This window comes from Dipodomys spectabilis, unplaced genomic scaffold (genome assembly GCF_019054845.1).
Source record: "Dipodomys spectabilis isolate Male_0828 unplaced genomic scaffold, ASM1905484v1 ptg000002l, whole genome shotgun sequence".
Classification (NCBI taxonomy): domain Eukaryota; kingdom Metazoa; phylum Chordata; class Mammalia; order Rodentia; family Heteromyidae; genus Dipodomys; species Dipodomys spectabilis.
Genome location: NW_024870679.1, coordinates 41,906,594 through 41,920,396, shown reverse-complemented (window position 1 = coordinate 41,920,396; position 13,803 = coordinate 41,906,594). Strand labels below are relative to the sequence as shown.

General features: G+C 40.1%; 1 protein-coding gene across 3 annotated transcripts in view; it reads left to right on the top strand.

Moving 5' to 3' along the window:
- The first annotated feature begins 747 nt into the window (after nucleotides 1-747).
- The window catches only part of Phc2 (polyhomeotic homolog 2), a 96,415-nt gene continuing 83,359 nt past the window's right edge, over nucleotides 748-13,803 (top strand). For all 3 annotated transcript variants that reach the window (XM_042677751.1, XM_042677758.1, XM_042677743.1), the window contains exon 1: nucleotides 748-955. The gene's annotated coding sequence lies outside the window, so the exon portion shown is untranslated. The remainder of the gene's footprint in view (nucleotides 956-13,803) is intronic.

The following is a 13,803-nucleotide window of genomic DNA, read 5'->3' as shown; positions in this document are numbered from 1 at the left end:
CCCCTCCTCCCCGGGCCGCGTCCGAGTAGCCGGCAGGGTGTGCGGCGCGGAGCCGAGGGGGCGGGCTGAGGGGCGGCCCTCGGGAGAAAGCGGCCAGGTGGAGGAGGAGCAGCGCGGAAACGACCGCAGGTAACGGCGGGCGGACGGGCGGGCGCGTGCGCGCTGGGGCCGGCTCGCGGCAGACCGACGGCGGCGCGCGCGCGCGGCGCGGGGGGCGGGGGGGGGGCACACCCGGCGCCGCTCTGCCGGCTTAACCCTTTGGGCACCTAGCTGTCACGGCGCGGCCCGGCGAGGCGGCTGGCGTCAGGCCGGGCCGCGCGAAGGCCGGGGCATTGCGGTGGGCACGGGCAGGCGGGCGAAGACCCAGCCACTAGGAAGAGTGACGGCGAGCTTTGAGGCCGGGACTTGCCGGCGGCTGCGGGAGACGGGCTGAAGACCCTGCCGTCGCCAGCTTTGCTTTCGGTGGGGGAGGCGCGGAGCACCCCCTCCTCCCACCCTCGTCCGGGGCTTGGAGAGCCCCGCCGCCGCCGCTCAGCCCCGGGGCCAGACGCGGCCTGCGTCTCCCCCGCTGTCCTGTCCCGCGGAGTGCGGGGAGCCTAGGGCCTAAGCACGGCGCCCCCTCCTCAGCCGCGGCCTGACAGCCCCGGCCGCAGCCACTTGTGACCCTGCGTCCGGCCTGGGGAGGGGGTTGGGGTGCGGGGCGAAGGCTAGAGTGGCGCAGCGAGGGGGTGGGGCGGAGGACACGCCGCCGAGCAAACGGTGGTTGTTGGTGCTGGAAGGACGAGCCCCTAAAGGGAAAGCAGACCCCCAGGTTTGAGAGAGACAGGGATGGCCAAGGAAGCCACGGGCCCCTGGTTTTGTGTGCTGGGCGACGATGACCTTACACCCGTGAGAAAAGGTCACTGCTGGACACCTGGATCGGATCTGTCATGTACAGAGGAGGCGCCTGTTTAACGTGAGTTTCTAACAGATTTCTTACACGGCAAGATTTAAATCCATCTTCCTCCGCCATGTTCCCTCCCAGGTCTGCTACCCAAGAGTTCGCTTTTAATTAGTACCCTCCACCCCCCTTCCCCCACTCCGCTAAAACTAGGGCCGGCTTTAGACTCGCAATGTAATTTAGCCTTTCGCTAACAATGGTTAGGATAGGAGATGAGTCATTAATATTAAGCTTGCCCTGAGAGGTTTAGTGTGTAGGGAAAAGGTTTCTATCACCAGTGGGAATGAGAAGCCAACGTGTTCCAGTTTGAGCCATAGGCTTTCCTTCTTAGGTCTAAAGCTATTCCTTCAAAATCAAGAGGACATGAAAAGTGTCAAGAACCAAATGGGATTTTTTTTTTTTTTTTTGCAAATGAAGTGCAGATTATGCTTCCACGTCGTTTATCATGGCAACAGCAACCTCTTGGGGTATGCCAGATGCTATGTCTTGAGGACGCATAAAATGAATAAGAGAAAATTAGTCCTTGTCCTCAAGGAAGTCGTGGGAGAGATGAAATTGTTGGTGTAAGTGGTAACAGCCTAATGGATATATATATATATATATATATATATATATAAAGAGATTTGGAAACACAGAAGAGGGAACAGTTCATTGTCTAGAAGAACAGTGCAGGCTATCCAGATAACACATTTAAACAAGGTATTGAAGGGCGAGTAGGAGTGTGCCTTGCAAGGAAGGTTGGAAGGTCAGGATCACCAAAGCAGAAGGATCAGTGAATTCAGACATTTAAAAAGAATAATATCTCTAGGAAATAGCTTTTTATTACCACCATGGCTTTTCCCCCCTTATTTTGTAATATAGGTTTCCAAAGTTACCTATATTTCTATGACAATTTCAAGTAGTATTTTCCTTCTGATTGTTTTTCTCTACTATATTTTACACTTTCCACTTTTTCTTATCTTTGTTGCCCTCTTTTTCTTGTAAGAGTCCCATAACCAGAATTACAAAAGGTTAGTTTTCAGGTAGAGACCTGAAAAGTGGCCACAATATATTAGTACTGCTGCATCCTAGGAAGGCAGATTTAAACCATAGAAAAATGGAAAGTGCAGGTCAGAGCTAGGAACAATGCTGAAGGGAAATGAGCAACAAGATGAGAAATGGAAGGATCTGATTAAGAGGATTGGACTGTGGGGTAGATCAGGGGAAGCAGTTTGAGAGAGAGCATGGATAGAAATAGAAGGATAGAAACCACTCTTATGTGATGCTAGCTGTATAGGACAGCAGTGAGCCTGACAACCTCCAAAACCTGTGTAGGGAAGGACAACACCATCTCCTCTATAGAAAACTTCCAGTGCCTCCTCCTTTTGGTTCTCTCTCCCATCTAAAAATCTTATCCTCTTGATTCTAATTTCCACCCATGATTTGCTTTTGTAAGGTTCCTTCTTACTGAGGTCTTACGTAGAGAAAACTCTTATTTTGCTGCCTTAGCATCTATCTCCAAAACTATAAATAGTTCATTTTAGCTCATAGGCAGTCAAATAGCCAGCCTATTTTTACTCCCTGGTCATATGGAAGGCAGCTATATATGCCACTATATTACTACCAATTCAATTTCCTGGTCATTGATAATAGCACAAGGATGGGCCCATAAGTGGAAAGATAGGTCTCATCCCAGAATTCATCTAATGTTTAAATCAGACTTTTCAGCTTTATAAAGAAGCGAAATGTTAAATATCTTGAGGAAATCCTGGAATTTTTCAGTGTATATACCTTGTAAGTGTTGGGGAGTGTGTACACATGTGTTTGTGTGAGGGGAGGGAGAGGTATTGGTCAAAAGAGGGAAATTAAAGTGTGTCAGATGGAGAAGGTAATAATGAAAGCTGTAAGGTTAGGTAAGTTCCCTAGTATCCAGTTTTTTTTTTCCTCAGTGTTTTATACTTTTAATTAAAAAGATCTTTTGCCTCATTGGTTGGGTTTGTTCAGATTTTTTAGGATAGGTACTCATAGCTATAAATTTCTCTTAGAACTGCCTTTGCTGTTCTAAGATAAGGTTCTGATAAGTTCTGTTTTTATTTTCATTTGATTGTATGAATTTTAAAATTTCCTCCCTAATTTCTTAAGTTACAGACTAATAATTCAACAGTTTATTGTTCAATCTCCATGTATTTATGCAGTTTGTATTGTTATTCTTGCTATTGATTTTTAATTCTATTCTGATCTGGTAAGCCACAAGAAATAATTTCCCTTTTTGTTGTTATTTGTTAATACTTTATGACCTAAAATGTGATCTATGTGGGGAAAAGTTCCATAGGCTCTGAGAAAAATGTGTACTCTGCAGATGTCAGATGTGATATGCTATAGGTATTTAGTAAATCCATTTGATCTCTAGCGTAGTTTAAATCTGAAGTTTGTTGATTTTTGTTTTGTTTTGTTTTGTCGGTCATGGGGCTTGAACTCTGGGCATGGGCGCTGTCCCTCAGCTCTTCAGCTCAAGGCTAGTGCTCTGCCACTTGAGCCACAGTGCTACTTCCAGTTTTCTGAGTGGTTTATTGAAGAAAAGAGTCTCTTGGAGTTTCCTTCCTGGGCTGGCTTTGAACCGTAATCCTCAGATCTCAGCCTCCTGAGTAGCTAGGATTAAAGGCGTGAGCCACAAGTGCCTGGCTGAAGTTTGTTGATTTTTTTTTTTTTTTTTTGTATAAATGATAATCAATAAGAATAGGTATTGGGGCTGGGAAGGTGGCTCAGTTGTAGAGTGCTTGCCTTGCATGCATGAGGCCCTGAGTTCAATTCCCCAGCACCACATAAGCAAAAAGAAAAAAAGCCAGAAGTGGCGCTGTGGCTCAAGTGGTAGAGCTCTAGCCTTGAGCTGAATCGCTGAGGGACAGTGCCTAAGCCCAGAGTTCAGGCCCTACGACCGGACGCCAAAAAAAAAAAAAAAGGGTATTAAAAGCTATCCACCATTTTGTATCTGGATTCATCTGTCCCTTTATATATAGTAGTGTTTATTTCATGAATTTGAGTACATCAACATTCTGTACACATACTTGCAATCACCCTATCTTCTTGATGGATTGTTCTCTTTATGAATATATAGTGACCTTTTTTGTCTTTTCTGCTTAATATTGATTCGAACTCTAGTTTGTTTGATAAGCATTTAGCTACTTCTGCTTGCTTTCAGATGCCATTTGCTTGCAATACTGTGTTCCTTTCTTTCACTATAAATATCTTCCTGTCTTTGCCAATGAGTTGAGTTTCTTGTAGACAGTACCAGCTGGGTCTTGTTGTTTTTTTAAATCCCTTCAGCCATTGGGCACCTTTTAATTGAAGAGTTAAGACCATTTACACAGTGTAATTATGGAGAGGAATGAACTAACTTCTCCTTTCTTTATCTAAGAGGTTTCCTAAGTTAATAATATTTGGTTCTTTCTCACTTTTTAGTTGTCCATCAGTTCTTTTAGTGAGATTTCCCAAGCTCTCCTGCTTGTTTCTATTTTTCTTCATCTTCTGTAGGTGTATTTCTTTAAGTATTTTCTTTATTGTTATCTTAGTGGTCATGAATTGTTTCAGTTAATGCTTATCATAGAAGGCCTTTATTTCTCATTTGATTTAAAAAAATAATTTGATTAGAAAGATAGTGTGTCTTAGCAGCTATTTGTTTCAGAGCTTGAAATGCATCAGTCCATGCTCTCCTGACCTTTTAGGGTATAAGGTAAGAAGTCTGCTGCTCTGCTAATAGGATTGCCTTAGTAAGTAACTTGGCCCTTATCTCCTGCAGTTTTCAGTAGTCTTTCTTTGTTAGGACATTTGGCATTTTAACTATTTTATGGTATAGAGAGAGGTTCTTTGCTGGTCATATATAGTTGAGCTTTTAAATACCTCATGTACTTGGATGCCTATTTCCCCCCTTAATTTGGTGAAATTTCTTCTATAATTTCATTAAATATGTTTTCTATGCCTTTAGTCTATATCTCAGTGCCCTCTTTGACACAAAAGATTTCTAGGTTTTGTCTCTTAATCATGTTTCAGAGGTCTTGGGTTTGTGGTCATAATGGCTTTTCTTTTTCTTTATTGCCTTCTGAATGTCAATTTATTAGCATGTCTTCAGTCTCTGATATGCTTTCTTCTACTTGGTCTGGTCTATTGGTACTTTGCATTGAATTTTTAATTTGATTTTCATTTCCAAGGTTTCCATTTGATTTTGTTTTTATTTTCAGAATCTCTGTTTACTGAGTTTCTCATCCAAATTATTGAATTTTTTTTAATCTAATTTGACTTCACCCTCTTGGAGGTCATTGATCAGTTTGTAAACTGAATGTTTTCTTTGGCATTTCAACCATTTCAATATCTTTTGAGAATCAAGAACTTTTGGAAGATTAGTGTTGCTTCTGTGTTGTTGGTTTTTTATAATCCTTATGTTTCTAAGTTACAATTTAGACATCTGTTAGGATAGCTCTCTCTTCAAGTTTTAGGGGGGGCATGGTTTCTGGTACACTAAGTAGGGACTAGTACACAGTTGTCAGCTTCAGGGTTACATTTTTTTTTTGGTCGGTCGTGGGGTTTGAACTCAACATTTACATTTTCTTTGTGACCCAAGAGCCATTGCTGACCCCAACAAACTTTTCAGCCTGCTGTCCGGGAAGGCTCCCATTCACTCCAGAGCACCCTCTGGTTTGTGCATCTGAGAGTAGTAAACATCCAACCTTTGGGGTGTTGCTTGAGTATGTTAGAGTCTGGGAGAAGCAAAAATCACTGCAATCTTCATTGGATGGGCAGAATGAAGGCAATCTGACACTGTCTGCTTGTCTCTGTGTTTTAAGATCATTCCCAGTAAGGTAATAGACTAAAGAAATAAAATGATCCACCAGACCTGGGCTTAGAGTTGCAGTCCTTCCCAGGAGCAAAACATATGCAGCAGGGAGGCAAATCCAGAGACTGACTTAGGCTCAGAGTTCTGAGTCTTCACAGTAATCACAGGCAAAGGATCCTCCTCCTGATACCGTAGCTTGTGGCCATTGATCACCCAGCCCTTTATAACACAAACTCCCTGCTGATTAAACTTCCCAACAGCCCATGTCCAGTCCTCCCCATTTCTACAACTGCATACTGTGGCTGTCTCCCAAATACACACTTTGGCAGAATATCTCCAGGCTCTGGAATATCTCCCCTGATCTGGAATATTATAAACCAGAGTGATGTCACACTTTTACCCCAACAGCTTTGAACTACAGGGCCCTGTCTACCATAATTATATGGATTGCCTATATATTCTTCTCTTACTTCTGTAGCTTATGCTATTTATTCCTTATCTACCACATGGATCATCAAAAATTTTATTTCTAAAAAAGTGTTTCCCCTCCTTCCTGGCTTTATAATCACTTGGAACTGACATCAAATTAATTTTTTTCTTGTTTTTATTTCTATAGTTATTGCTCTTTTCCAAACCAATTTTTTTGCCCCCCTTTTTTTTATCTCTCTCCCCTCTTCTATCTAAGCAATAATTCAACTAAATGCTAAGCAAGTCCCACACCAGCCAACATAGATTCCCATGTGGAGGAAATCAGACAACTCTGGGCTTATGTTGCCTTTGCCTATTACCTAGGTTCTTCTCATTTAGTGTGATTGTTCTTTTTTTTTTTTTTTTTTTTTTTTTTATTTTTTTATTTTTTTTTAATTTAATTTTATTTTATTTGAGAACATACTGTACAGAGGGGTTACAATTACATGGGCAGGATAATGCATACATTTCTTACCAAGCATTGCAGCCTCCTCCTTTGTTTACCCTTCACCTCTCTTCCCAGCCTCCCCCATCCCCCCCACCCAATCATACCCCCCCTCCCCTCCCCCACCGACATTGTAACGCTGGTTTTGACATGACATTTTGTACTTCTCATTGTTGCAACAGGTCCACCTGAATCCTTTTTTTTTTTTTTTTTTTTTTTTTTTTTTTTAAAGTTTGATCATTTATTGAAGGGCCAGTTCCCCTTTCTTTTTTTTTTTTTTTTCTTTATTTTCCCCCCTCCCTCCCACCCAATCATACCCCCCCTCCCCCCCAGTGTGATTGTTCTTATTTCCTAATCCAAATGTGGTCAGAATAAACCTAGCAATACATGTCATTAAAGATACTAAGAGACTTCTGGTGCGGTCTGAAACAAACTTGGACAGCTAAGTACTCTCCACAATGTCTTTTGGATGGTGGTAGGTTCTCCATAGGCACTGTTGTAGTTGTATATTGATGTATAACAAATGCCTCCAGAATTAGTCTTAAATATTTCTCTGTTTTTAAAACTCAGTTCCAGCATCACCTCTCAGAATCATTTCCCAGCTTGTTTTAATTAATATCCTAACATATCTTTGCACTTAGCACCTAGTTGTAATTTCTAGGATGATGTACTTTTCAGACCCATAACTTCAATTTCTACTATGCTTTGAATATATTAGATCTTCGATAAATGGTTTTGAATGCACTTAAGAATAATTCTTACTTTTATATACTTTAACTTTTTTCTTCAGAAAAGTTAGGTATACTACATTGTTTCTAGGTATACTGCACTGTGCCTATGTTAAATACAGCTCTTCATCTCTCCATTGATAGGCTCATATATTATAGTTCCTGGAGATAAAAATGTAAAGTATTTCTTATGTCAAAAACTATTTGTTATACTCATTACCTTACATATGTAAGTGTCTATACATCACTTTGACAAAAAAATAAAATAAGTAAATAAATAAAAATATGCAAAAAGGAAAGAAAACTATTTGAAGTTAAACTATTTAAAGCCTTAAATTTGACAATACCTTTCCCTGTAAGCCTAGCCATATAGGAAGCAGATATTGAGAAGATCACAGACCATGGCCAGTCCCAGCAAAATTTTGCCATAACCCCATCTCAACCAATAAAAGCTGGTAAGCATAAATAGGAACATCAAGCCAGGAACTGTTGTCTCACTCTAGTAATCCTAACTACTTAGGAGGCTAAGATCAAGGATCGTGGTTCAGTTCTATCCTGGGCAGAAAAGTCTACTAGACTCTTACCTTAGAAAAAAACTGAAGTGGCGCTGGGAAGGTGGCTCAGTGGTAGAGTGCTTGCCTTGAATGCATGAGGCCCTGGGTTGGATTCCTCAGCACCACATAAGCAGAAAAAGCCAGAAGGGGGGCTGAGGCTCAAGTGGTAGAGCGCTGGTCTATCCTGAAGAGCTGGGGGACAGTGTCCAGGCCCAGAGTTCAGGCCTCACAACCAACAAAAAAAAAAAAGAAAAAAGAAAAAAACGAAGTGGCTCTATGGCTCAAGTGGTAGAGTGCTAGCTTTAAGAAAAAAAAGCCCTGATTTCAAGCCTCAGGACTATCACACAAAAAAAGGAAAATCATAGTCCAGTCTGAGCCAGACATAAAATGTAAGACCATATTTAATCCATAACTACTAAAGCCCAGCTTTAGTAATAATGCCTGACTAGCAAGTACAAGGTCTTGAGTTTAAACTGATGTAACACCAAAACAAAAACAAAATGGAAAAGAAAAGAAAACACCAACAAAAAACTACTTGACAACTCACCTACTCTACTGAGGACTTCTTAACCTCTGTAATTCCTTTAGTCTGAAGTAAATTATGGCCCTAAAAGTCATAGGGTGTTAAAGTCAATATTGGTTCATTATTCATATATTTGACTTTACATTTTATGAAGTCAGGGTCTGTGTCTAGCTAACTTAATGCTATAGCCCCAATACTATGAACTAATAGCTGCTTAAATAATACAGGTGAATAAATTAATGAAACCCCACTATTGATAACTCATGCCCCATATGGTTATCTAGGTCCTGACTTCTGATCACTTAGAGCCTTAAGTTTGATTTCAACATTTCAGATGGCCTGGATTTTCCATCTTGGTTCTTGACTCCTCTTGCCCAGGGCTTTTTCAAAGCTTCCTTGTTTGCCTAGAACTAAAGTACCAATTTGTCTCTTTGTCATCCTAATGAGTAACATATTCCCTTAGGAAAATATTCTTTTGTCTACACCCAGAAATATCTACCCATCTATATTAAATCTGTTCTTAAATATTTGAACTAAAGAGAATTATATTTAAATTTTTAAATAAAGTGAATTTTAGACAAAAACCAGAGTCTACAATTTTTGTGACTATATTAGACTGATTGACTTGTAAGCTTCAGCAATTCAATATACATTAATTTTTATACCAACCTGTGAATCAAAGGAAAGGAGGGAATTGAGTGTATAAATATGGTTGCCAGGGCAACTTCTCCTGACAGAAGAGAGAACCTCACAGGAATTTATACAGGCCCCAAGAAGCAATGTAACCTGATCTTCCTCTGCTCTTTCTGCTGAGGAAAGAAGATGTGAAAACACAGACACAGATAAAGGAGGCTTGAACATCTCAAAAGACTTGAGTATACTATTCAGAGCAAATGATGGCTATCCTAAGCAGAGTTCCTTTTGAGGAACCATCTATAAATTCCAAGCCTTTGCGATTCCATCTCTGTATTACCTGAATTTAACAATTATTTATTAGCACTTTCTAAATGGTTCATTGCCCCAAAAGGAAGATGATTATGTAAGAGCTTGGTAACAGCTTGGAGATAATTGTATTATGCATAGCAGACATCCCATGAATTTTACCCAGATTGCCTTTTTGAGTAAAGAGTGATATGGACTTAAATATTTGTTTTTAAATGTTGTTTCTGAAGAAAAACCATAGCACAACTGTGTTTTATGATATGTTTCTATTTTTTATTATCATTCTTGAGAAAAATCTAGCCAATTGATCCATCAGCCATACATATCCCAAGGTAGATGTTCATCTAATAACAGTGTATTTTTCTGTAGATAAAGAACCAGTAAAGGGTAGATTTACCACCCTGATAGCTAAAATCACAAGCACTATTCTTATTTTCATTATAAATCATGGTTCAAGGTCCTAGAATCTTGGATAAGAAATGTGATTGAAATACTGAACACTATCCCAGATCTGAAGACTGCCTTCCAGTGTCTCCTTTCCTTTTCTTCTTCTTTTTGCTTTGTGCTTGTTACAAATAAAGCTTGCATTCTCCCCTCCCCCTCTGCGATCTCCATTCTAGTCAACTTTCTCTCTGTGCTCCCATCTTATTCTGTACACTGAGGATAATCATAGGTCCTTCCACAAATAATTATAGAAATAAAAAAAGTGGGAGAGAGCAGGAAAGGGGTGACATTGTCCAAAAAGAAATGCACTCATTGCTTGACTTATGTAACTGCAACCCCTTTGCATATCACCTTTATAGTAACAATTTTAAGAGAATTATAGAAATAGATGGGTTAACTCAGTAAGGTACATAGTAAGCCATGTCTGAGTTTTACCTTTAATTATTTCCTGAGATCTCCCGGATAGTAGAGTTAATTCTGTTTGAAAGTAGAGAATGTGGAGATGAGTAGAGGGTGTAATAACTTCCCTAAAGTTGTACAGTAGTAAGTTTGGGCTCAGATTGTTCTCATCTTTAGTGCAGCACTGACATTTTCCATTCTATTTAGCAAAAGAAAAAGAATAAGAGGGGGATACTTGGCTTTTGGAGCACTTTGAAATAGAAATTACTTCTCTGACGCACCTGAAAGTGAATTTTTTTTTTTTTGGGGGGGGGGGGGGGGTCCGGTCGTGGGCCTGAACTCTGGGCCTAGGCGCTGTCCCTCAGCTCTTCAGCTGAAGGCTAGCGCTCTACCACTTGAGCCACAGCACTACTTCCGGCTTTTTTTTTCTGCTTATGTGGCGCTGAGGAATTGAACCCAGGGCTTCATGCATGCAAGGCAAGCGCTATACCACTGAGCCACCTTTCCAGCCCCTGAAAATGAATTTTTTGAAATTTTTTCTCAAAGCCAAATGTGAGAAATGGTTGGGGAAGTAGAATATGAAATCGTAGGTGTTGTTTGTGTCAGATTTATAGTACATAGATCCCCAAATCTTGTCTCTGATCATGATGATCCTTGGAGGGCAATATCATAGCTGCCAACTGTGACAGAACCTAATTACAAGGAAAAACTAACCACATCTCTCACTGACTTTTAGCATCTGCCTGTGTCTTTTTTCATCTGAGTATTTAAACTTTGTTTTTTTTCAATTTCACAATATTCATTTATCCAATAATCATTTTCAAAATTTCTTTACCTGTTCAAGTTGCAGAATAAAGAAAAATAGCCAGAACCTAATCCTAGTACTCTAGAATTAAGAAAGACAGACATGAAAACTATTATATTGCTATAAGTAGTACTCTAATAGGAATATGACCAACGGATCTTGAAAGCTTAGAGGAAGGACCCCTTAACTCTGCTTAGAAATGTTAGGAATATTTTTCTGGAGAGAGTGACATTTGAGATACCAATTAAGTATAAGGAGGGCCTCCTCAGGTAAACAGAAAACAGTGTATGTGGGGGTGCAGGGGGAGGCTGGGAAGGGATGTGAAGGGTAAACAAAGGAGTAGGCTGCAATGCTTGATAAGAAATGTACTCATTATCTTGCCCATGTAATTTTAACCCCTCTGTACAGTATGTTCACAAAAAATTAAGAAAAATGGGGAAAAAAAAGAAAATTAAATTAACCGTAAAAAAAAAAGAAAAGAAAACAGTATATGCACAGGTAGGGTGTCTAAGGGAAAGAGTACATATGGCAAGCCCAAACAACCCAACATAGCAATATAATACTAAGTAGGTTAATCACAGAACAAGGTATCAATTCCCAAAAGGCTTAGTTTACCATACTAAGAAATTTGGACTTCTATGGTAGAGGTCATTGAGCTGTTCAAGCTCTTCAAATTTAACATGATCAGATTTGCTTTTAGGAAGATCAGCAATGTGGAGGATAGTATGGATAAGAGTTGGACCAGAGACAGAATCATGCAGTTGTACCCATGTAGGTCCTTGTCTCTAATATAGAAATGAATTTCAGGATGAGACACAAGAGACAGGCAGAATTGTATTTAGCAATCAAGGAGAAAGTGAAAGATATATTTCAGAGACAGGGTGGACATAAAGAGGAACACAGTAAGTAGCTTTTTAACATTAGAGATATTAATACTAGGCAAAGTAGGGCAGGGAGTTTTGCTTAAACATTCCTTTAGATAAAAGTTCCCTTGTTCTGGGAACATTTCAGTCATTCTAGTTGTGACAAAATTTTGACATTATCCTGCCCAGAGACATCAGATCTTGATTAATTTTACTAAATTTGGGTTGCTGTTACATAGACGGTTTTTTTTTTTCTACAAGCATGTCTGCAAACAAAGGAGTATTTTATTGAACATTTTTTTCTCAAGATAAGTATTTTTTTTCAATATATACTTGCTTAGTAACTGGGGTATATTAATCATCTCGGCAAGGTCAAAATGTGTTTTTCTTCTGTATGCTACAACTTAGTAGGGGAGTAGATGAATAAAAGAAAAATTCAAGCGCGTGCTCCTGATCAAGTTATCTATTAGTACAATGCTTATTTCTGGCTTCTAGCTACTGGCTCCCATGTCTTCTGGTCCCTAATCTATCTTGCCTCAGTGGAATGATTGTCTAGCCCTAGTTTAAACACTAGCATGGAAGAAAAACAAAACAAAAAAATTCTCACGTAAGACATGGCTTTGAGCTGGTTGCTGGTAGCTAACATCTGGTACTCAGGAGGCTGACAACTGAGGATCACAGTTAAAAACCAGCCCAGATAGAAAAGACCATTAGACTCTAATTTCCAATTAACTACCAAAATTCTGGAAGTAGAGGTATAGAGATATAACTCAAGTGTTTGAGTACCAGCCTTGAACGAAAAAGTCAAACAATAATGTGATGCTCTGAATTCAAACTCCAGAACAACCTCCCTCAAAAACATGGCTTTTGAATAGCTAAAAAGTAGATTTGTATTTAAAGAAACAGTAAATCTAGATAAATTAGAACAGGACTTAAGAAATTGACGTCTTTCCCATATGGCTATATGTCATATGATTAAAGACTAATTCACTGTTAAAGAATTGTAGGAGATTGAAGACAAATTTCAGAATAAGGCTGACAGATGCAGTTGTGTTTACTTTTTTTGGGGGGGGGGGAGGGGTCCGGTCGTGGGGCCTGAACTCTGGGCCTGGGCGCTGTCCCTCAGCTCTTCAGCTCAAGGCTAGCGCTCTACCACTTGAGCCACAGCACCACGTCCGGCTTTTTTCTTTTTGCTTATGTGGTGCTGAGGAATCGAACCCAGGGCCTCATGCATGCAAGGCAAGCGCTCTACCACTGAGCCACCTTCCCAGCCCCTGCAGTTGTGTTTACTAAAGATCCTGGCTGCTCAAAGTTGTAACCAGTTACTGAGTCCAAGCTGTAAACCTATTAACTGTCTGACAGTCTACTTAAATTCTTTGTTAGGGATCTTCAGTGTTGAGATGTTTGCTTTTGATGCCTCATCCCAGTTTTCAAACAAGAAGTAAAGCACTCAGAAACATTGAGATAAAGATGGAAACTAAAACAAGAAGATCAGACGCATTAAATGCCAGGGGAGTTTAACTGTAGCAATCTCACTTAACTATTGACAATTTGACACCAGAATTAACATTTCTTTCCATGTTCTTGCTGACTACACTGAAAGTAAGTGAGACTAATTGTAATAACCTCTTTTTAAGCCAAGATATATGGGACAGCAAATTAAACTCAATTATTAACCTTTTGTGTATAAATAGTATATGATATGTGATTTGTGGTGTGTATCTGTGTGTTTGTGAGAGAGCAAGAGATATACAAGTACATACGTAAGTGTGTATGTCATATGTTAGATATTTCTTTTTTTTGGTCATAGGGCCTGAACTCTGGGCCTGGGCGCTGTCCCCCAGCTCTTCAGCTCAAGGCTAGCACTCTACCACTTGAGCCACAG